At 29.1% G+C, this 23,653-nt stretch overlaps 1 protein-coding gene and 3 non-coding genes across 4 annotated transcripts in view; 3 read left to right on the top strand and 1 right to left on the bottom strand.

The window, feature by feature from the left end:
- Positions 1-23,653, bottom strand: part of LOC147808633 (uncharacterized) — a 106,192-nt gene that overhangs the window by 27,684 nt on the left and 54,855 nt on the right. The window lies entirely within an intron of this gene.
- Positions 13,720-13,792, top strand: TRNAV-AAC (transfer RNA valine (anticodon AAC)). Its single transcript has one exon. It is a non-coding gene; the product is annotated as a tRNA-Val (tRNA).
- On the top strand, positions 22,272-22,344 carry TRNAF-GAA (transfer RNA phenylalanine (anticodon GAA)). The gene has a single exon. It is a non-coding gene; the product is annotated as a tRNA-Phe (tRNA).
- TRNAD-GUC (transfer RNA aspartic acid (anticodon GUC)) lies at positions 22,354-22,425 on the top strand. The gene has a single exon. It is a non-coding gene; the product is annotated as a tRNA-Asp (tRNA).

The raw sequence follows: 23,653 nt of genomic DNA, 5'->3' as shown, positions 1-23,653 counted from the left end.
TGATCGAACAAAAAGAAACTGTAAAAAGAAAATATTCAATCGTTAAAAACGATTGAACATCATATTAATTTGTTTGAATAATCGATGAATCGTAGAATTTAATAGAGCCTTCATGCAGAATATTTAGAATTAAAACTAGTTCTTTTGCTTATATTTCTTCGAGAAAAACATAGCGACGCAGAAACACAAAAAGGTTAAACTATGTTTTGAGCTTTCTATTTTTCGAAAATTCATTTGTAAAAATATTAGATAACTGACGGTTGACTGAATGAATTGACGGACTACTGAATTTTTCAGAAGAATAGAATTAAAAAATACATTCGCCACTATGCTTGCTGCTGAATTTTTCAGAAGAATGGAATTAAAAACTGTTAGTATAGTTCATTCGTCACTATGCTTGCTACCGAATTTTTCAGAAGAATAGAATTAAAAACTTTTAGTATAGTACATTCGTCACTATGCTTGTTACCGAATTTTTCAGAAGGATAGGATTAAAATCTGTTAGTATAGTACATTCGTCACTGTGCCTGTTGTCTGAAATTGTATCGGAGTGCTTACATTTTAAAAACAAAGATAAATAACGACGTAATTTGACCACCAGTGTGTTTTTCATCGGGGACGTTATTATGAAAAATGAAAAAAAGCAAATGAAAACCTAAGCTCAAACTGTTTATCTAACTTTCTCTCGTAGCTAATGTGTTTAACGTTTCGGTTCAGTGAAAGATTCTCATTTCGAACAAACGGAAAAAGAAGAAAAAAACTGTAAAAGATAACTTATGCCAAGAAACGTGGTAGATGGAGGGATTCAATCTAATAGAGTTCTCAGAAAAAAAAAGGGTGTTCCCTTATTTTTGTTTATTCTGAAAACCTACGGCAAAACCTGCGAAGCGAAACCTGTCCTAATTAACCTTAAACGGGTTGGCGTGGCTTAAAAGGTAAAAATCAACATTATGATTCGGATTTAGTGTAAAAGGGGAGGGATAAATATTAATATCAAACATTAATCCTTCATTTTATCGTCTGATGCAAGATATATTGCTTTAACTGAAGATGTCATTGAAGTGATAAATTAGTTTAGATAATAAGTAGGTGATGCCAACGTAAAAATAATAATAATAATTTAATAAATTTTTAGCTGCGGGTATCTTTTACAACGGCTTCTATCTCTGTATCCGCCTGATATACTGAGCTGCTGATAAAACTGTCCTGATAACAATAATAAGATTTATGATTATTAATATTATTTACGTATTAATATTTGAATAAGTAAACATAGCTCCCGCTCCTTAAACAAGAAATGATACCCTAAAGTAAGATATAAGAAATAAAAATTATATAATACGACTATTTCGACATTTCCTGTTTTATAAACTATTCGATCGAATTCGTTCAATTATTTTTTGTCATTTAAAATATAGTTTGTTGTAAGAACCTTACAAATATTGTAATAACTTTAGTTATAAAAAAATTTTCCGACTAAGTCATAAAAAGTGGTTATTTATAACCAAAAATTATTTTTTTTATATGTAAAATTATCTTGACGAATAAATTTTAAAAATTGCGCGCAAAATTTTTTCGAATTGCTTAAAATTTTCCTGCGATGTGGTGTAATGCACGAAAAGTTAAAGGTGGACCTTTAACCACTTTGCTGGGTAAACTGTTGGAAAGATATTTTCTAGATTGTGGCTACACCCATATTTTCATGATCAAAATTCCAACTTTTTCGAAGAAAAAAAAGTAAGTTTAATTGGGTAATTAGAACTCGAAAAGAAGACGATCACTGATACTCAGACACGTGATCTATGACCTCAGCGGCAGCTGATCGTATATATAAAAAAGATGGAGCAATTATATAAAGCTGAGTCAAGGTTCTGTATATAGGTTAGAATATTAATTAGCATGAAGTTAATTAAATACAACGCAGTATGGCACGTCGAATTTTTTAAAATATAATTCTTTCTCGTCTGCGTCTTTTACTTAACTTAGATTTATAATTTGCTTATGTATTTTAATGTAACCGTGACATATTTTTGTCTTGTGTACCCTGGCAACTTCTATCTATAACTAATGCAAGTTTGTTCATGTTCTGCGTGGCTTCGTACCCGTCTTTGCGTTAAGTAAGAAGGATACATATAGTGAAAGAATTGAAATCCTTGTGAAATAAACCTTATGAAAGAATTTAGAATGTGTCACTTTAGAGAATTGATACTTGAAGGGCTTAGATTACTCGAAATATAATGGAAAGAACAGTTGCTAACTTAAACAAATGCCACGTTTCAACAACCTATGAGGTTCGTGACACTCACACTACATCAGTTGCAGGTATCCCATTATTCGGAGAAAAAACGGTTTTGTGTCAAATTACTTAACTTAATCAATAGTTAGCACTTATAAATAGCGTAGTTAAATCTCTCAACAAAAAATAAACACCTTTTAAGTACTTTTTCAGCACTATATACATCAACAAAATGCAAAATAATTTTCAAAGACTTTACATGATCAAGTTAAAATTACTAGTTTCTGACGAAGAACTCTTTTCTTGATTATATTAGCCATTGTAAAATGATCAAGAGATTTTTCGGTTCGATATCAGAGGGTGGAAAATGAAGCCGGAAATTGAGAATATCTTGCAAAATGCAGCTGAGTTGCACACGAGAGTGCAATATTTTCACCGAACCCTGCTCAGTAGACGCACTTGCGGACTCGTAAGAATTTCATCAAACATGTAAAATGATTAGTGCTCACATGCGCTATGGACCGACATTACGCCGAAATAGATTTTGATGGAATGAATTGTGAAAACGTTGAATAGAGCAATGTGAAAAGTACGTTTTTGCATAATACGTGGCGAAAATCGAATACGGTAAAGAAAAAAGTCTCATTTTTCAAAAAGGGAAAATTGAGTACTTTTTAAAAACACCCAATGAAAAAAGCACCTTAAAGGGCTTTTAAAAAACAAAAATCGAAAATTAGAACTTTTAAACACTTTTCAAAAACGCTACGCACCATGCATATATATATATTTTAAGTTATATAAATGTATAAAATGAATGCAATATGGTAATACTGATAAACTAGTAGTTTTCGTTCTTGAAATTTAAAATGATTCAACTAAAACGTAAACGAAATACATCATTCGTAGTTTTGGTTTTAAAATATTCCACGCAATTGTAAATCGTGTTAGACAAAAATGGTAATTTATTCGAAATAGAATTTATTACTCATTCCAGGTGACCCGAAGATCAGGACAGCTGGACAAAGAGCACGGAATAACTGTAGTGGAAAAAAAGAATAAAAAAGAATGGAAAAAAAGCACGCATCGAATGTAAAATCGTTGTTTCGTCGTTATAAATCATACTTGCGTCGTCCGCTTCAGCATTCTAAGAAAAATTATGAGCCGCGTTTTGGTTTTCAAAGTCAATGCCGAGCCTTTATTCGCTCCAAAGAATGCCAAGTAAACAGCCAAAGGACTGATAGACTGAATATTTTAATAATATACATTTAAAGTGCATATCATAAAACGGAATAAGCGTATAGAATATTTATACATAATATTTTAGCAATATTATACGCATTCAAAATGCAAATCACTAAATGGATAATTCGAATGAAATCTTTATTCATAATAATAAACGCAGAATCAAGAAATGGTGATGAAGTTCTATGATAAAGATTTTAAAAATTATCTTATTATTTAATCCTTTCCCTCTCAAATATGCGGAAATACACCTTTATGAAGAAAATGGCGGAATATCTTCCACTGTTGCCAACTCGTTTCACGTTGGGAGAAATGTTGATTCTTAGTTAGATAAATTTGATATAAAGTTACTTTAAACTCTACGGCCAAGAAAAAAACATGTTTTAGCGATTCAGACATACATTGATGATGTCATTTTGTTCCAGATATCTCACGATGAGCCTTTAAATGTATGCTCATTTACAGAAAATTCTGCAAAATAGTAGTTTTTGATTCTTTTATCACATTATAAAATCTTTTTCAGATGTTGGAACAGTGAAAACGGAGTCGCTGACCTTCTAGTAAAGGTTACTTACGTCATTTAGTTTTTAAAAAAAAATCGAAAAAATCTGAAATAAAATTTTGATATTCAAATCTTTTTTTTCATACTTAAAAAAAAAAAAAAAAACGTACACTTTTTTTTCAAAGATATTTACGTTTATTTAAGTTTCGTCAAGGTAAAAAAGCCCTGTGATTATTTTTTAGCAGGCATATTTAATTTCGATGGATTGATTTATATTTGTTGAAATAGTATCCGAGTTACAGGCAGCTTATTTCGAGTTTTGACCAAATTAACAACTTTTTTTTGCAATGCCCATCCGTATTTAAATATTCGTATCAATAGGACAGATGTGTAGACCAATCTTTTAAGGGCACCATATTGATACGCAGAGATCATCCATGCCTCAGACTAGGGTTCGAACCTGATACCTACTAAACATGCTGTCTGAACAGTCACAGAAATTAATTACAAATTATAATATTTTATTGTTGTAAAAAGAATTATTCCACATTTAAAAAAAAATTGTGATCATCGTTAGCAAAATCGCGAGTGCAGAAGTATGATTTGAAATAAAAAATATTTTTTTTAACTTACATTAATAGTTTCTTTAGAATAAAAAAATATTGGAATCTCAAAAGAATTAATACATTTTTCTAGCGAGAAATTGTGGTCATCGTTCGCAATATCAAGAAAAAGACGGTCGATTTATAAAAAAAAAAATTGTGTGCTTTTTTTTGCCCTGCATTAATAGCTTCTTAAAAATAAAAAAAGCGGTCGTTTTCCCTCAAACGATTCTAATTTCAACTCATTAAGATAAAAGAAACCGAAAGAAAGAAAAAAAATTGTTTGATCTTTTTTAAACAAAAAAAGTAAAACATCGTCAGGTCACGACCGAAAGGGTGTTCGAAATTCAAGATGAGTCAACAGAAGAAGGTTCTTTCAGCCCACGTAAGGCCACATAGCCTTTTTGATAGCCTTTTAGAATATAAATTGTTGAAAATCAGACGAGAATTACAACCACTTACACCGGAACTGAATTATTCTTATTGTTAGGCTCTAAACAAAATGCTCCATAGTTATCATTATAAAATTCTATCTTATGCTCTTTGCTTGTTAAACTTGTAAGGAGAAAATTCTTTTGGATTGAGAAAAAAAAAAATAAAATAGGAGAATAACTATGATTTGCATTAAAATGAAGTTAGTTTTTCATAGTAAAGGAAAACAGTGAAATTTTTAGCTCCAAAAATTTTGTAGATAAACATTTTAAGCAATATTTATTTACTAAAGCATCTTAGTGATATAATGCTATTTTTTCCTCATTAAGTTTTAATTTTAAATAGTTTAATAATAATTATTTTAATCGAAAAATACAAATGGGTTTGAAATTTTTTTTAAAAATTATGGTAGAAATTCTCCAGTTATAACCACTTCAGTCATATTCATTTTACATTCAGAGTAAAAATTTAAATTTGAAAAAATTAAGGTTTGTTACATGAAGTTCCTATGGTGCATTTAAACAAAATTCACAAAAAAATATATATATATAATCATAATGCTAAATAAATAATTTATGAAAAACTTAAAAATGTGCAAATTTAAGCAATTGTTACAGCTAAAACAAAATACTTCACAAAAAAAAAAAAAAAAATGAAAATAATGTCTCCGAAGAACAATACTTAAAAAAAAAATTTAAAAAAAATTATGTCATGATTGAAGATTTTAGTGGAGGAAGGCTACAAGTGACATTTTTGAAATTTCCCTGGAAAGATCTAATTTTATTCTTATTTAAATATACATTTATTCATTTTGAAAAATATTGTAATTTAGCCGATGCAGTGGATGAAGTGACACTCTACGAGAATTTTCGGTGAGAAAGAAGGTTCCAAGAGCAATCGGCAATAAACAGTCGACTAGCTAGTAATCTAAGGGCCTCTTATTTGACAACATAATAAATATCTTTATTTACAATTGTCTTCTTATTAGTATTACCTTTTAAGCTAATTTACCAGAATTCACAAGTACAACTTTCATCCATCAAGCTCTTTAATTTTAATAATTTTTAATTTGATATGTTCGAAACAGTTCAATTAATTTATTTCAAAAATAGATTATTTTCTTAATATATTATTTCCTGCCATCGAATGTATTTACGAATCTTTTATTTCTCCTACATACTGATAAAAAATTTATTCCCTTTTTCACAATCTACACGAAATATAAAATATCAGAAATGTATTTTGTCAATGTTTCAGAAATAGCTCTTTAAATTAAAATAATGTTAAAAGTAGAAGGGAAAAAAAATGTGGGTCGCCAAAAATTGTTCAGCAACTAAATTTACAAACACTATGGTTCAAATTATAAAACTTCTCTATAGAATAGTAATTGTATTGAATGATCCTTTCCCGGATGTTTTTATACAAGATATTTGAAATTTACGGCCGACAAAAATATTTTACGAGCTTTTTAGGAAAAGTAATCGAAGGAAACACTCTCACAGTTGGCGACCTTCAGATAACCCAGTTGAATGAAACCAATAAGTTGACTCCTATTCTAACTCCAACGCAATTTAGACAGGGCGATAACTTTTTAATTTGTAGCCCTCCAAACGCATATAATTGTCATTTAAATTTCTGTTATTTATTATAACAGCTGATAAAAAAAGTTACCCCACTCGCTTATCAGGCCGAAATTTTTCATTACCAACAGGTTTTAAGATTAGAAAAAATGTGTATAAAATTTATTTTGTACATTTCGAAGTAATAAATTATTAAATTTCAATCATTGCAAATATTAATAAATCATTTACTCTTTAATAAGTCGTTAAGTTCTTATTCGTCTCGCAAACGAAGGGCTATATTTTCTGTAAAGGGTTGTTTTAATTTAAGATTTTTCATCTTAATCAGGATCTACTAATATATATACTTATCAGTAGATGGTTAATAATTATAAGTACTATTATATCTACACCTCTCTGACGGTTGAGTTCGGCCGCAAGACTAGGAGCTTATTAAGGGTTAATAAAGAATAAACTAATTAATGAAAATAACTTGTTAATTTCATTCACTAGTGCTTTAATTGGAAATTCGGTTAACTGTAATGAATTTAACGATAAAGTAAATGTCAGCATGGTTAAGTACATAATTTTAATTAATCTCAATCAATCATGCTTATAATCTTAATCAGTAACTATAAATTTGTATTTATAAATAATTTATTCTATTCACAATATTCGAAGTGAAATAGCTTTCTCTTTCCTTCTTTAAATATTTGTAAAAAAAAGTCTGTAAATCATTATTACTTAAAAGCTAAGTCCAGAATTACGTGGTGCAGGAAAATAAGAGTTTAGTTGTTAGCTAAGTTTTTCTGGCCTTTCTTTATCGAATAATTCCATTATATTAATTAAAAGTATTGACGGTAACAAAATCAATTTCATATTAATGCGGAATTTCGCCCTAAATTCAAACTTAAACAAGATTTGTAGTTCGTCACTTACATAATAAATTTTGTATTGTAACCCTTTTGATTTTAGACCTTTTGATTTGAAAATTGAAATGTACACATAGCTGGTGTTGCCACTCAAGGGAGTATAATTAATTGCCAATAAAAATCATCAGACCCTCTCCACCTTGATCGTTTGAATGTTATACAATTGAACAGATGAGGTCGGCAACACAAAAGTATCGTCTGCGGATTTTCCCAACACAGCTGGCACGAGCCTTTTATACAAAAGGTATACGTTGCAAATAATAATAACTCTCCCTCTATTAGCATGGGTTGCAGATGTTCGTTAGGGTTGAAGTGAGAGGAGGTGGGGGAAGGAAATTACAAAATGATACAGATGGCAACATGCACAGGAAACTAAGAAGAAAAAGGAGAAAAAAAATTCTTTGCTAAATAATGTATTCAAAAATGAAAGAAGTGCGTGCGTGCAATTAAGAGGCAATTTATGCAAATACTGGAAAGTGATATTACTTAATTTTAGAGTAATTATTTATAATAATTTCTAAGTTAGAAATAATTAAGTTTGTGCTTTTTTGTAGAAAGGCCTCTACCCTCGTTGTCTTGAATTTTAGGCTTAACTTTTGATTTTTGTTTTCTTGACATTTTTTGTACTTAACCAACTTTTGATGATATAATATTATTCGAGAGTACAATACCTATTAAAGAAGATGAAAAATTCATTTTGCTATATGAGAAGAAATGGTACTTGATACTTTTTAGAACTTTTATGGAATTTTTCTCAAAATTAAAATTACACATTTAGCTTTTAGTCTTCTCAAAATTTAATTTTATTACAGTTGAAATTAGTAAAAATCAATTAGAATAGTGCATAAAAAAAAAAATTTTTTTTTAACGTGAGTTGTAGAAAAAACAAAGACATTTAGCAAATATTTAAATACAGTGAAACATATTATGCTTAACTACCGTTGAAAAACTGCAGATATCAGAATTATATTGGTATAATCTGTCGAAAAAAATTAATAAGGAATGCAAAATACCTAACGATTTGTATATCAAAATCTGATTGGGTGACGGCCTAGTATTTTACATTTATCGAAAGATACTACCAAGTCGAATAAATATCTACCCATCAGTTTATGTGTGGAAATTAAATAAAGAGAATTAAAAGCATGCTTTTAATTTTTTTAATCGTCTACCCCACCCTTCGACAATTGAGTTTGGCCGAGAGGTCTCTCTAGGTTGTTGTCCATATGCGAAAAAAATATATTAATAACACTCGAATTGAAAGAAGGAATTGATTCATCAGAATTGAAAGAATACCAATACGTCAAAAAAATAACGCATTTACTAAGTTACAATATTCCATTTAATGATCGTGAGAATAATTATTTGTAGGGGAAATAACAATTAGTAATACCAAAATATTTCGGAGCAAACGAAAAAATAAGAATTGAAAGAATACCTAAGAAGGGGAAAAAACAGTTTGATGACTATTGAAAGAATTGATTGAAAAGAATTGAAAAATAAGTAAGAAAAAAAAAGTATTTCGTACGTTGCAATTTTCCAAACAATGAACATATATATATAAACAATCAGAATTATAAAAATATTACTGAGTAAATAAATCGATCTTAGATGAAAAAATAAGGATTTGATACTAATTGAAAGATTTAAATGAATTAATCGATAAAAATTGAAAGAATACCAATACGTGAAAAAATAACGTGTTTTGTATGTTGCAAATTTTCCAAACAATGAACGTGAATACATTTATTTGGAAGGAATATAGACAATTAGAGTTATAAATATATTACTGAGCAAATTAGCAAGAGTTAGACCATGTGTGGAAAAAAATAAGTATATGTTTTCACATTTCAAAGATGGCGAACATTGATTATTTAAGAAGGAAGCAAAGCTATATAAAGAAATATTTAATATCAATTCACAAACGAAAGCTGTTAAATCGTTAATAACTATTTGAGAGCAACAGGAAGGAAGAAAGGGATGAAGAAGGGGCAGAGGGAATAAAATGAGTTATTTATTCCATAGAATAGAAGAAAGAAGGCGCTGTCCGAGCTTCCTTTTAAATGAAGTCTGACACCCAATTACCTGAGTTGAATGACTAATGAAGGTGGAAGTAAATTAAAAAAAGGAAGTTCGACAACTGGAATGGGCAAACTGATGAAATGCTTTCTGAGCTTTGACTATTCAGTGCTACCTGTTTCGGCACAAAAGACTTGTTAACAATATTTTTTTTTTTTTTTATACTGAGATTTCTTATCAGTTACTATACGCTTCAAAGCTTACGCGTGTCAGTTGAATTGGTATTTGAAGGGATAATTTCTGAAACACGTGAAGGCTCTTTTTCGAAGCTCTGTCGCCAAGAAAAATAAAATAAGCCTTAGTTTAAGTGCCTTACACTTTAAGCAATGTGACAATTTTAAACTATTTATATAATCTTGCATGAAGAATTATTTGGGCAGACAAATAATTTAAATATTTTAAAAATTATTAAACATTTTTAAAATCGCAAATTTGGCGACAATTTTCAACATAGGCGAAAATCATCAAAATTGCCGCCTTATTCTCAGTTTTTGCAAAATTTTATGAGTCTAAATAATGCAGCGTTAGAATGGGTTTTTAAGAATTAAAAATATTAAACCGTAAACGCTTTTCATTTTCACAAAACTGTGACTTTTTTTCATATTGACTTTTTTCGTCATTTTTAAAATAAGCGTAAATTTCGCTGGCTTTTGATAGGCTAAACTTTACCTAAAAGTCATGAGTTGGCAAACTCACAGCAGTTATAAAACTAGCGTATTATTTGCAAACAAACATCATTTCATTGTATGAAGGAGCCTTCGAACAAAAGCCTTAAGTAATTTTTTCTCTTTTTAGAAAATTAAAATTCTTCATTAAAAGCATTTAGTAGCAATTGTTTCAATTGCGCCACTTACAATTTTTTAATAAATTCGTAATTATCCGCTGTAAGAGGAAACTGGTTGCCGAACAATTTCTTATGTAGTTTATTTGTGGGCGGGGTAATAAAAGTTTAATTTATTAAATTCTCCACAACTTAGTTTAAAATAATTGTGTAGTTACGCTTTGAACTAAGATTGATTAGATATTTACAGTCATAATTCCAGTCGCCCAAGGCTACTAACACCTATGAAGAAGTGAGGTGTCCGCTTCGAGGACTGATACTTGGAATCCAATTCAAAGTCAAGGAAAACATCAGTTAAATATGTTAGAATTAATGTGAAAGCAAAAATAATTCTAATTTGAATTAGCTAGGCTAATTTGTATCTGCTATGCTAACATTTAAGCTACGGCTTGAATGTTTTTTTTTTCCTTCCATCCTGAATCTGATTTTGTACGAATGCATTTCTACATTCTTATCGAATGTATTTGTACGTCAGTCACAAAGAGGTTGAAATGTAACCTGTTATATGATCAATATTAGTTTAACAGGGTAGCCAATTTCCAGAGAAATTTAAAAACTGGGAGAAAAAAAAATCGAAGGAACAAAATAATTTAATCTACTAAAAATATTTATAAATTAAATATCTGATCAAGCAACTGGCCAATTTTATTCTTAAAATTGACGCGAAGTTGAAATCCGAAAAATGTACGATAACATTATATAGCAGTTGCCACCACATTTTAAATTCCTCCAGACTATGGCCATTTTGGTATATTAAAACATTTCTAAAGTAGTTTTTTTTTAAAAAAAATTATCAATGCAGAAGAAATAAAAATGTTTTTCATCAGCAAAAGTATTTTATTTTATAAACGCCGCTGACACTGATATAACAGCAAATCCATTATGCTGGTGAAAAAACAAAAAAAAAAAAAAAAAATAAAAAAAACTAGTATCCAATAAAAAACGCTTTCACCCAAATAAAGATTTTATAAACGACATCAAATAGGTTTATTTCCTGCTGACATAACAAATTACATCAATACGAAAACAAAAAATGAATTGAAACCATTGTTTATTTGAAGAGCAAGAGAAATCAGGTACTTTCTCTAGTTTTATAACAATGCCCTATTTAGTAGTTATGTTCAGCACTTTCAATTCAATTCCTGTAGCTCTTCAAAGTTTTCCCTATTCACGTCAGAAAAAGAAAGGGAATTTAATTTTAAATCGCCAACTTAATTTTTACTGTTTAATACAAAATCTCGGTTCTTGTTCGCAATTAGTATTATTGGCAATAAACAATCCATTTTTTTTTTTCTTTTCAATAAACGGATCAAATCATTGTTATAAAACTAGTACTTTATAATATACTTAGGAATTGGTGTTTCGATATAATTCGTAGTAAATTTGTTATAATTAATTGTAATTCGGTGTAATTCGTAACATTAAAGACACTGAACGAAATTAAAAAATATACAGCTGCTAAATGATAATACGTTTTCTAATGTCTTCTATATTTCGATTCTTGTTCGCAATTAGTAGTATTAGCAATAAACAATATATTTTGTTTTCTCTTTTCAAAAAACGGATTAAAGTATTGTTATAAAAAAATAAAACTAGTAATTTATAACGATGTGTTTGGGAATCGGATATTTGGCGTAATTCGTAGTAGCAATTCGGCACATTTGTTGGATTCATTTTGAACTATTGGGGCAGTAATTTTTGCACAATAGTTGAAATTGTTTGAATTTATAACGATGGGCTTAGAAAAAGATTATGGTATAATTCGTAGCAGCAATTTGACATATTTGTTGGATTCGTTTTAAACTATTGAAGCAGCAATTTTGCTTATTTATTAGAGTCGTTTTACACAATTAGAGCAGTAATTTTGCGCATTTGGTACAATCATTTTACATTATTGGAACAATAATTATGCACATTTGTTCAAATGGCTTAACACTATTGGGGCAGCAATTGTGCACATTTGTTGCAATTGCTTAATATTTTTAGAGCAGCAATTTCACACATTTGTTGAAATTGTTTCACATTATTGGAGCAGTAATTTTGCAAATTTCTGGGAATCGTTTTACACCGGCATAGAGGCTATTTTGCACATTTGGTGCAATCGTTTCACACAATGAAGCAGCAATTTTGCACATTTAGTGTAATCGTTTAAAGTGCAATTGGAGCAGCAGCTTTGCACATTTGGTGCAGTCGTTTTATATTATTGGAGCTGCAATTTTCCCTTTTATTGAAATCATTTTTCACTATTGACGCAGCGATTTGACGCAATCGTATTACAATGTTGGAGTAGCAATTTCGCACATTTGGTACGATCGCTTAAGACTGTTGGCTCACCAATTTTACGCATTAAAAAGATTCATATTGTGGGATCTGCAATTTTGTACATTTGTTGAATGAGTTTTACACTATTGCAGCAGAAATTTCGCACATTTAATGTAATTGTTTCACATTATTGGAGCAGCAATTTTACATATTTATTTTCCTTCATTAGCACCGCTTGGCGCAATAATTTTATTCCACCTCAAATTATAAATAACGATGCAATTTCTATTATGCACTAGAGATTCGCTAATTGGAAAAAAGTGGAGCTGACTCTAAATCACCCACTTAAATCTAATAGTTGAATCAAAATAAACTGTAATGACTCTGAACCAAATTAAACACTGTTTTACTTTTAAAAGGGGAGAGAACGTTTTACAATAGCTTCTTTCATACCTTGTTCCTTGTTTACAAATATTTAGCTTTTTCCTTATAAATAAACTGGTTAATTGACCGCGACGAAGAAAAGAAACGAAAGAAAAATAATTTTAATAGGAAGAGCAATAATTTTTCTCTAACTCAAAACTCGAAATATAATTTGAAATTATACTTTTTAGATGAAGCATAAATAAATTGACAGTGATGTAAACGTAACTAAAGTTTTCAAATTCCAACCTTTGAACCAATTATCATTTTTTTTTTTTTTTTACTATAATTTTGCCTATTTTATCTCAGATTCAAAGCACTTTAGGTGGATATGGATAATTTGGAATAAATATACAAACTAGAAATTAATAACATACATGATAACAGAAATTACAAGACTTTCAATGTATATATAGTTTATGAAAAAAATAATAATAAAGAAAAGTAAAACATTGCTTTTACAACAATAGATATCATAGAGCAATACATTAGCAATAATTATTAACATTTACTATGTTTAATAAATAAGAATACTCATTCAATAACAAAAAATTTAAAAAAAGTTTTATTTTTGATTTTAACGACAGTAAATTAAAACTCCGACAGCAGGTACCTATGGTGTAGTGGTTATCACATCCGCCTAACACGCGGAAGGTCCCAGGTTCGAAACCTGGTAGGTACATGATGGATTATTTTTATTTCATTCTTTTTCCGAAAAGAAATTATTAAATTTCATTTTTCCTAAAACATTTATACACTTTAGTAAGATATACTTATTTTTTTTATCTCTTTTAACTTTATGGTGTACAAATTAGCTAATTAGGTAAAATACTATTTTGCAAATTTTCGAAAGACAGTCGTAATTTTTTTGTGACTTTCTAAATAATATATTGGACAATTTAATTAGTTATTGATATTATATAAATACATATTTTCGAAAAACGTTCATTATTTAGACAATTATCTACTTTATTATGCACATTTCAATAGTCAATTAAAATTTTAGTGATTCTCTCAAACTTTAAGTGAATATCTTAACTAATTAGTAAAAGTTTTATGATACACATTTTCGAAAGGCAGTCATAATTTTTTTGTGTTTCTCTAAATCTTACAGTGGAGAAAATCATTTAATTATTAATACTAAAATGCAAGTTTTGAAAGACGAACCAAAATTTTTATCTCTTTTTAAAACTTTTAGTATAGACAAATTTATTCGAAAAACATGCTTAATACTTTATTTCTTTAAAAAATTTAAGTGAAAAAATTTACAAATTCGTAAAAATGCTATTATAAAATTTTTTGAAAGAAGTATATAAGTTTTTGTGTCTCTAAAGTACTTAGTGAACACAAATTTACTATTTCATATAAATTATATATACATTTTCCAAAGACGTGCATAATTTTTGTATTTTTTAAGCTAAGTGGACAAATTTTCTAATTGGGAAAAATAATATTATATGCATTTTTTAAAGACATATATAATTTATTGTGTCTCTAAGTTTATAGTGGACAAATTTACAATTTCGTATAAATTTGGTTTTATGCATTTTCCAAAGACATACATAATTTTTGTCTTTTTTAAGCTCAACTTGGACACTTTTGCTAATCTCTAAAAATACTATTATACACATTTTTAAAGTTTTTTTTGTCTCTCTTTAGTTCATAGAGGCTCAATGTACGATGACACACTTTCCTTCAAGTGACGCATTGTACAAATTAACTAATTAGTAAAATTACTATAATAAGAAATGTGTATGGTTTAATTACTACATTAAAGATATAGGGTTTAATTTATTTTATTTCCTCGTGACTGAAAAAAGGCTGTACAAATCAAAAACTTTTGTTACTTTCTCTTTAGATATAAATATTTAATGATAAAATACAAACTCAATAGCGTACCATTTTAGTTAAGGTACGTACATCAGTAAGTAAGAAAACTTCATAAGTGTTCTTGTTATTGAGAATTTAGTGATGGTGATTCATACCTTATTCAGAAAAAAAAAGCAAACGATTCTTTGCCACCATTAAAATAATTAAAATGTTCTTAATGAGTGGATGAGATGAACTCATCAAGAAGAACGTCCAAGTATTTTGGAAAACGATTCTTCGAATCGGAAGAGATTCGCTTTTCAGATTATGCAGAAACAAAACAATGACCGCTCATTGTTGTATCATTCTTGAGATTCTCCATTGTTCTGAAATTTCACTTTACCCTAAGTGTGGGTAATTATTTTTCATAAATGAATTGTTATCCCTCATGTTCCATAATGGTATCTGAGAGATATTTAATATTTTTATTTCGCAGTTTCCTGTTCTTATAATGTTCTGTTTTCAGTTTTATTTATTTATTACGCGAATTGTTTCACATTCGAGTTGTCGAACAATAGAATTACATGAATAAACAATATAAATCTTTCATATCTTAGAATAATATGTCAATAAGATTTAAATTATGAATAATACGCATATTATGCCATTAGCAGAAAAAACTTGTTTCTATGATATCGAAATGGCATTTAACAAAGTATTATGCAATCGAAAAATAATAAACGAAAAATGGGAAGGTTCTAGTATCGTTAGTAAAATTTGGCTAAAATCGGACAGTCGCACGAAAGGAAATTAAAGAAAAAAGTACTTATCGGTAATGTTTTAAGAGGAATTGGGGATTGCTTTTCCGAGTATTCGCTAACATGACTATGACCTATAAATATGAAATTTAATATCGTAGTCAAAACATTATCGTAATCGATATATTATTAAAACATAACGATATTTAACAACATATTGCGATATTTTTTCATTTTAACTAATTTAAATATTTTCTTACATTAGTTATTGTATTTCCGTTATTTAAATAAAATTTATCAGTACTCGCAATGATACAGTATTCAATAATTAATGTAATATGAATAATCACGATAATAACTTTTGAATACGATATTTTATCGATAATAACCCCGATATCATTCTGTTCGATAATTACAGTTATTAATAATGATCACGATATTATTGTATTCGATAATTATAGTACTTAAAAATGTTGAAATGTAAATATTTTCTTAATCAATATTTATTGTTTTCGTTAATGATCGCGATATTGTCGTCGTGTGGGGTGTGGGTGACCTGTGTAAAATAGAATTAGGCGTTCTTCCCTATTTGGTTTAATGGTCCTTCCGATGAATGGAACACAAAAAAATCATTTAAGTGAACCAATTTGAAGTGTAAAATAGGTTTCAGTAAAAAAATATTACTTTCGGTGCAATATCACTATTATAGAGTAAATAATCACAAATTGTTGCAGGGTAATAGTGTTTAGGTCATATGATATTTAAATACTCAATTTATTTAATATCGAAAATAGAATTTCAGTACTTTTCTATACTGAGACATTGGTAGTTACCATTTGGACAAATATGGAATTTGAAAAGAGGCATACGTGATTAGGTCCAACCATGTGATTTAAATCACATGATTGGGCCTAAACACGCTGTTCTGCTCGTTGGATTAACGATACAGCAATTAGGCTCTGTTTGCTATAACGCTGAATCTTTTGAGTCAGATTTAATGAAAACCTGTAAACGACATCACAAGTGTGTGTCGAATCTGATTGGCTTTTGAATCGTGGCATAAACGACGATGACGTTGCTTGCAGTTAAAATTTCTTTAGTCTTCTAAATTGTCAAAAACTTCAGACAGAAGAGTTTGAGAAACTCTCGTATCATGAAGAGTACGTTTGAGAAGAGTGGAAGAAAAATTGTAGGAAATGTGAAAAAGTTTCTTCAAAATGCCCTTCAGAATAAAATTAGTTTCCAAAACTTTTTCATTCTATTTTATACAAAATGCTGACCAAGACGGGAGGAAAAAAAAGGAAAAAAAAACTACTTGCAGACGACCTTTTATACGCAAATCATCATATCTTAACTTCTACTTCCATCACGCAATTTTCCTGGCAAAATGAATATGTGAATCAGAACAAAGATTTTTATAGTTTTGATGGGAATATATTTAGAAAATGAAATTGCATTTCCTATCTCTGTGTGGTCACTTGTTCCGGGTCGGCACACACAACCTGAGAAAACACAACTTCAGAGAATTGAAAGGAACTGAAGTTCCAAGACCTCATAAATATGTTTACATTTCTCTTCGTTCTTTGAATACATTTAGTTATTTCATGAATAAGACGATAAAAAGATGTACTTTTACTTTATAAATTAATTCATTAAAAAGAATTTAAATAAGTTATTTCCTTAAATAGTATAATTAATTCAGATTTTAAAAGTTTGTATTCAATTTTTATATTGATGTTTTGTAATTTTTACTGTTGCAATGATTCAGTAAAAATTTATGTATGCAAAAAAATAATAATAATGAAGGAATAAATGAAAATAAACAAACTAACAAACGACTTGAAAGAAAAAATTACAATTGATAAAATTTCCAATTTGAAATTTAATTTGGCGGAAAAAAAAAACTGGAAAAAGTTTAGAAGTATCAGAGGTCAACAGTTTTTACCACAGAAAGAAAATATAAACTGTTCCTTAATAAATTTCTTCTCAATTTTCTTTTAAATGAATTAAAACGTCAAGTTTGTTTAATGGGAAGTAACATCTTTTAATTTAAATTCCATTTTAAACTTGCTACGGTAAGAATTACAGTTACAGCAAAAAACAAGTTGTTACTTACTCTTATAAGCTTTGAAAGTGCTCGTGTTTTAGATTTATTTATTTCATAATATATTGATAAAGCCTCTCTTCGCAGAGAATTCTGACTGAAAAGTTTAGACAACAAGCACATTTTCGACTGTAAATAGTAAATTTGCAGTCGAAAATCTGCTGGTTGTCTAAACTAAAGCAAGTAGTTGTACATTTTGAGTGGCTTACAATATTTTCGGACAAAGGGTTGTCAGACTGGAATCATTGCACCAGGAGGGGTTGATGCTGGAGAGGGTTAGAACTCGAAATTGTCAAATACTTGCTTACGTTAGAGCTGTTTTTCGAAGCTCGGTCGCCAAGGAAAATAGAAAAAAAGCCATAGTTCAACTGCCTTACACTTGAAGCAATGCTATGTTTTTAAACTATATACATGTGATCTAGCCTGGAAGAATTATCTGGGCTATAGAACAGACAATTAACTTAAATATTTTAAAAAATATTGTACTTTTTCAAAAACCGCCAATTTGGCGACATTTTCCCACCTAGATGAAACTTAACAAAATCACTGCTTTATTCTCCATTTTTGAACCCGGGTAATGCAGAATTGGAGTAAGTTTTTAAATTTTAAAAAAATTAGCCCACAAACGTTTTTTATTTTCACAAAACTGTGGTTTTTCTCCATATTGACGTTTGCGCCATTTTCAAAATAAGCGTCGACAGTGCAGGCTTTAGATAGCTAAACTTGACCTAACAGTCATACGTAACAGTTGCAAACTCATAGCATTTATAAAAATATATTATTCACAAAATAGCATCATTTCATATTGCGACGGAGCCTTAAAAAAACAGACTTAGTATTTGGATGGCATCCTTAGTTACTACTGATAAGTTAACTATTTGGTACCATTCAAATATAACGCAAGCACGTTTTGGAAATTTTGAACCGCTTTGTTAGCATTACTGGGATGATTAAGGAAGCATACCAATTGATTTTCTGCCCAGCAAGAGATTGTGGTTAATAATAAAAAAATTTTTTAAGCCATCACTAAGGCCCGGATTTTGATGGCATTTGCATTTTTTGCATTTTTGGACATTTTTTGTCTTTTAGAGCATTTTTTTAGATTTATAGGGCATTTTTCCTTAAATTTTGGGGCGTATTTTGCATTTTAATGCATTTTTTAAAGTTTTTTGTTAATTTTTTCCAATTTTTACTATTTTTTATCAATTTTCATTGTTACACTGGCTTCCAAACAATGAAGAAAATCTATAGAATATTAACAGGTGAAGCAAAATCTTTTCAAATTGAAGAAGAATTGTAAGTAAGTGAGACCGTCTTTTTCAAGTTCGCACCTACAGCATCAGTAGAAGTTGAAAGAAGCTGCTGCAAGAATGAAAATTTACTTTCAGACAAGAGACGCTCGTTTACATTTCAAATTATCAAAAAAAATTTAATAATCCAATGTAATTCTGATATTTAGTAATATTATGAGATGGAAGTTGTTATATCCATTAAAGTTTCTATACAAAATAAAAATATTTTGGTGTCAATATATTTTCCTTTTTTTGTTGTTTTTTGACCTAGAACAAGTATGGCATTGCTTTATATTTTTTAAATGACTCATAATAATTTTAAAGACCAAAAAATTTTTTTGATTCAATATTTTTACTTTATTTAAGGCATTTTTTGCGCAGTTTTTGCATTTTTAAGGGCATTTTTGGCCCTTTTTAAGGACATTTTTTGCACTTTTTAAGGGCATTAGTTGAGATTTTTTAGGTCATCAAAATCCGCGCTCTAGCCATCACTTATGATAACACAATGATGTATCCAGGTTCAAAAGCAGAAACCGCTACACATCCTTTAATTGAACAGAGTGAAGGCTGGACCAGGAAGAACCCTTTAGAAAATCATTGATATTGACTTAAAATAAAATACAGCAACATTTTGCATATGGAACTCTATCAGTTTCATCTAAAATTTAGTGGCATAAAAAACAGCTGATATACTAACATATTGTCAAAGGAACTTGAATTATCCACAACGTTTTCAAATTTACAAGATATCAAATATCCTTAGTAAGACAATGCAGATTTCTATATCTTTTTCTTGACTTATTATTTTTGAGTTCTGGGAATGTCCACTTTTACTCTCAAAACTTTACTCAGTGGTAACTCAAATATTCAAGAATTTTATTTTTTAGAAATGAGAAATTCGTGTCCATTTCAATATAATATTAATGGAAGCTTATTTTCTTTCCATCTGATATCATAAAAAAAAAAAAAAAAATTTTAAATTAGCTAAAATGGCAACAAACACGTTTTGTTTAACCCATCAACGGCAAATATTTAATTCATTTACATGTAATTTGGTTCAAAAATATAATAACGAGGAGATTTTAAAAACAAATATAGAACTGGGCTTTTTTTTTCTTTCCAAAATTTTCGTTTCGAAATATTTTTTCATAAATTAGTTGGATGTAACAGTCTGTGAACAAATAAGTTCAGTAAATAAATTTTATTTTTCCAAATAAGTAATAAGTTTTACTTATTGCAATTCAACTTTTTAATTGGAATTAAGATATACATTTGAATTCTTTTAATAATTCTTCCTGAAAATCGTCTGCGTTTATTGAATCACGATTTCTCCGATTCCATAAAATTTGCTAACAGTCAATATCCTTTCTTTCCACAAAACGATTTTAATGAACACTTTTAATAAAGTTATAACTTTCAGAAATAAGTACTTTCACTTTTCAAAAGGTCTCATGAAAATTCATCTTTACCAGGAACTCGAAACGGGTGTGAATTCCACCAAATCGAATATCATAAAATTTTTTATCGTCTGCAAGGCATTCAATTGCATCACTGAAATAACTTTGCAAACGATAAAAAAGAGAGTACCAATTCTATTATTCAACTTCCAGACTAAACAAACGAAAGAGGGAAAAAAAGAAGCCATAAATTCGATCGAGCCGATTCTTTCCTGCAGAGAGCGCCGCAGTCGGGATTCGTAAAGCATGTTTTTGATGCCAGATTCGTGACAGGGCATATTACGTGGGTTTATTTATGTTATTCTTCACAAACGCTTCAATTGTAGCTAAAACTTTCATGATCTGAGAGCGTTATTTGATATTTCTGGGTGGCATGTTGTCAATGTGAATGTGACTTAGAATAATATGCAATCACAAAATCTTAAGTAGGGTTGCCAATATCTCCGGCTCTATAAAACGAAAGTTTTATTTAAGTATTTTTAAGAATTTACGAAATTCTTTAACATTTTTAAGTAGGTTTAAGTATTTCTCAGCATTTTTAAGTTTTGCGTGAGGCTAAAGTTGCTTAAACAGCTGCTGAGAGACAAATGCAAGCCTCGAAAGATTTGGTGGAGTCATCCCTTTATGTGTAGTTTAAAAGAATTAAACACTCTATTTTTTTTTTTTTTTTTTAAAGGAAAAAAATATTATATTGGGTGCTAATTAAAGTTCGTATCCACTTACTTAAAGTTCAAATAACTGCAGTTATAATTATTAAAATGTTGTTTAAGTAAAGTAAACTGTTTAAGTCAAAAACATCTTTAATTTCCAAAAGAAAAAAAACGTTTATGCTAACGATAACACATAAATCACGCAACGTGCTATAATTCATATTCTAATTAACATCTTACCTTATTTCGTACCATTTTCGGTCGTTGGGCTACCGAAGCAGAGGTGCCATCCCCTCTGCAGAGGATCAAAATTGTGATGGCATGTCTTCGAATCATCCTCAGGGATGTTTCCCAGACCGTCGCCAATAGCCCATTGTGCAGCTCTAGTGCGACGTAAATCAACAACAACAACAATCGTACCATTTTTGACACAGAAACTAATTTCACAATATCCCATTAGGTGGCGCCATATGTATAAGCTCGTTAGGCATAGAGAGTGGATGTGGATTTTTGTGACACCCTGTATAGTAAAATAATACCTGCACACCCTGATTGCTTATTATTAATTTATTATATTGATATTCATAGTATTAATATATCATAATATTCATAGTATCATATTCATTCAGTATTAATATTCATAGTTAGCAAACTTTTTATTCTTCGATAAAACAACACAATGAAGTGAAATAAAATAGTTAAAGGCAAATGCACAACCTACTCAAGTCTCTCCAAAATTTAACCAATTAACCTCTAACAACCTGAACTATTTTTTAAATAATATACATATTTAAATTTCTTTTTAGCACTCATTTTTGAAATTGCGTGAAGTAAAAAATTTACTAATTTAATACTAATATCATTTATTTTCGCATACTAAATTTAAACTTAAGTGATAAAAATTTCTAATTAAGAAATTTTATACATACCTACAACAACTTTTCTTTTTTTATTACGTACCTGCATAATATCTGTACTCTTAATTTTTAATCTGATTTGTATTCTATTTATTTCTCTGAATATACTCCCCAAAACCGATAATCCAAACTTAATAAGTCAATGAACTGATATTTTTATCAATCTGCATGTGTGCCGAAATAGCTCAGTTGGGAGAGCGTTAGACTGAAGATCTAAAGGTCCCTGGTTCGATCCCGGGTTTCGGCAATTGTTGTATCCTCGGTAGTATAGTGGTCAGTATCCCCGCCTGTCACGCGGGAGACCGGGGTTCGATTCCCCGCCGGGGAGAGGTTTTTTTAACCAAAAAGTTATATATTTTTTATAGAAAGTAATTTTCATTTAATCTAGCGAAAACAAATGTATTTGTTACATATTTATTGTATAAATATACTTATGATATAAATTCATAAACTGATATAAATATACCGTTAGAAAAATATACTAAACTTTTCTTATCAACGTTGTTAATAGGAGAGAACCACGTAGAAAAATGATGAAATCTTGAAATCAAGGAATCTGCTATAATAGTCTTCTTTTATAATTTATAAAAATATAAATTTTTTTCAGATATTTAATAAATTATAGATATCAGTTTAGTATTATATTGCTAAAAAACTGATTTTCTTATAAATTTCAAAAAAGGGGTGGGTATGCAAAAGCAGATTAGAATTTCTTCCGCAGCACCACATAACTATTCGCGATCGCAACGCTCTAGTACGCCGTCTAGCGGGAGCCTGTAAATATCGGACATTAATTTATCACGTTTTCATTTAGTTCCATCAAAGTCATTGACTGAATCAGACGCCATTTTTCAGCAGCAAATAAGAAACAAAATTTCCCTAAGGAAAAGGCCGAAGAACTTGAAAAAAATCTCCAGAATATTAGTAAATCTTTCAGGAACAGAACACGCCAAACATTTGAAGAAAAATTCCTCAATAATTTTTAATTTCTATTATCAACAAACTTGCAACTGATGACTTCCGATTTCGGATACTGTTACAGATGTGTGTTTTAACCCTTTGAGGCACACGAACATAAATTTTCATATTTTTTTAAAATTGAGAAACTAATTATGATGCTTAGGATCTAAGAATGGGAAAATGACATTTAAAAAAAATTCTGATTCATTGCACCACACAGGGGGTGGTGGTTTCGGTGGTTAACCAGTGTCCACATAGAACATTTTCATGTGGAAAAAAAATATTATCTTTTTTAACTTTTTTTACAATAAATTTTCACTTTTCAGAAATCAAACAATAAACTTAAAGTACTAAAACTATTTATATAATTTTAAAGACCAAAAAAGGCTTTAACAAATATAATATAATACAAAAATAGTATATAATAAAATATATATTAGTGAAATATAAAACGCATGAATTTCAAACACAAAAAATATTCTAAGTAAAATATAATATATATTATACAATATCAGGATAAAATAAATAGTACAGAAATATATAATAATAAAAATAAAATGTATAATAATAAAAATAAAATGTATAATAATAAAAAT

This window comes from Parasteatoda tepidariorum, chromosome 5 (assembly GCF_982258835.1).
Source record: "Parasteatoda tepidariorum strain Cologne lab strain chromosome 5, Ptep-v5.0, whole genome shotgun sequence".
Taxonomy (NCBI): Eukaryota; Metazoa; Arthropoda; class Arachnida; order Araneae; family Theridiidae; genus Parasteatoda; species Parasteatoda tepidariorum.
This window is presented reverse-complemented; position numbering and strand designations above follow the sequence as displayed.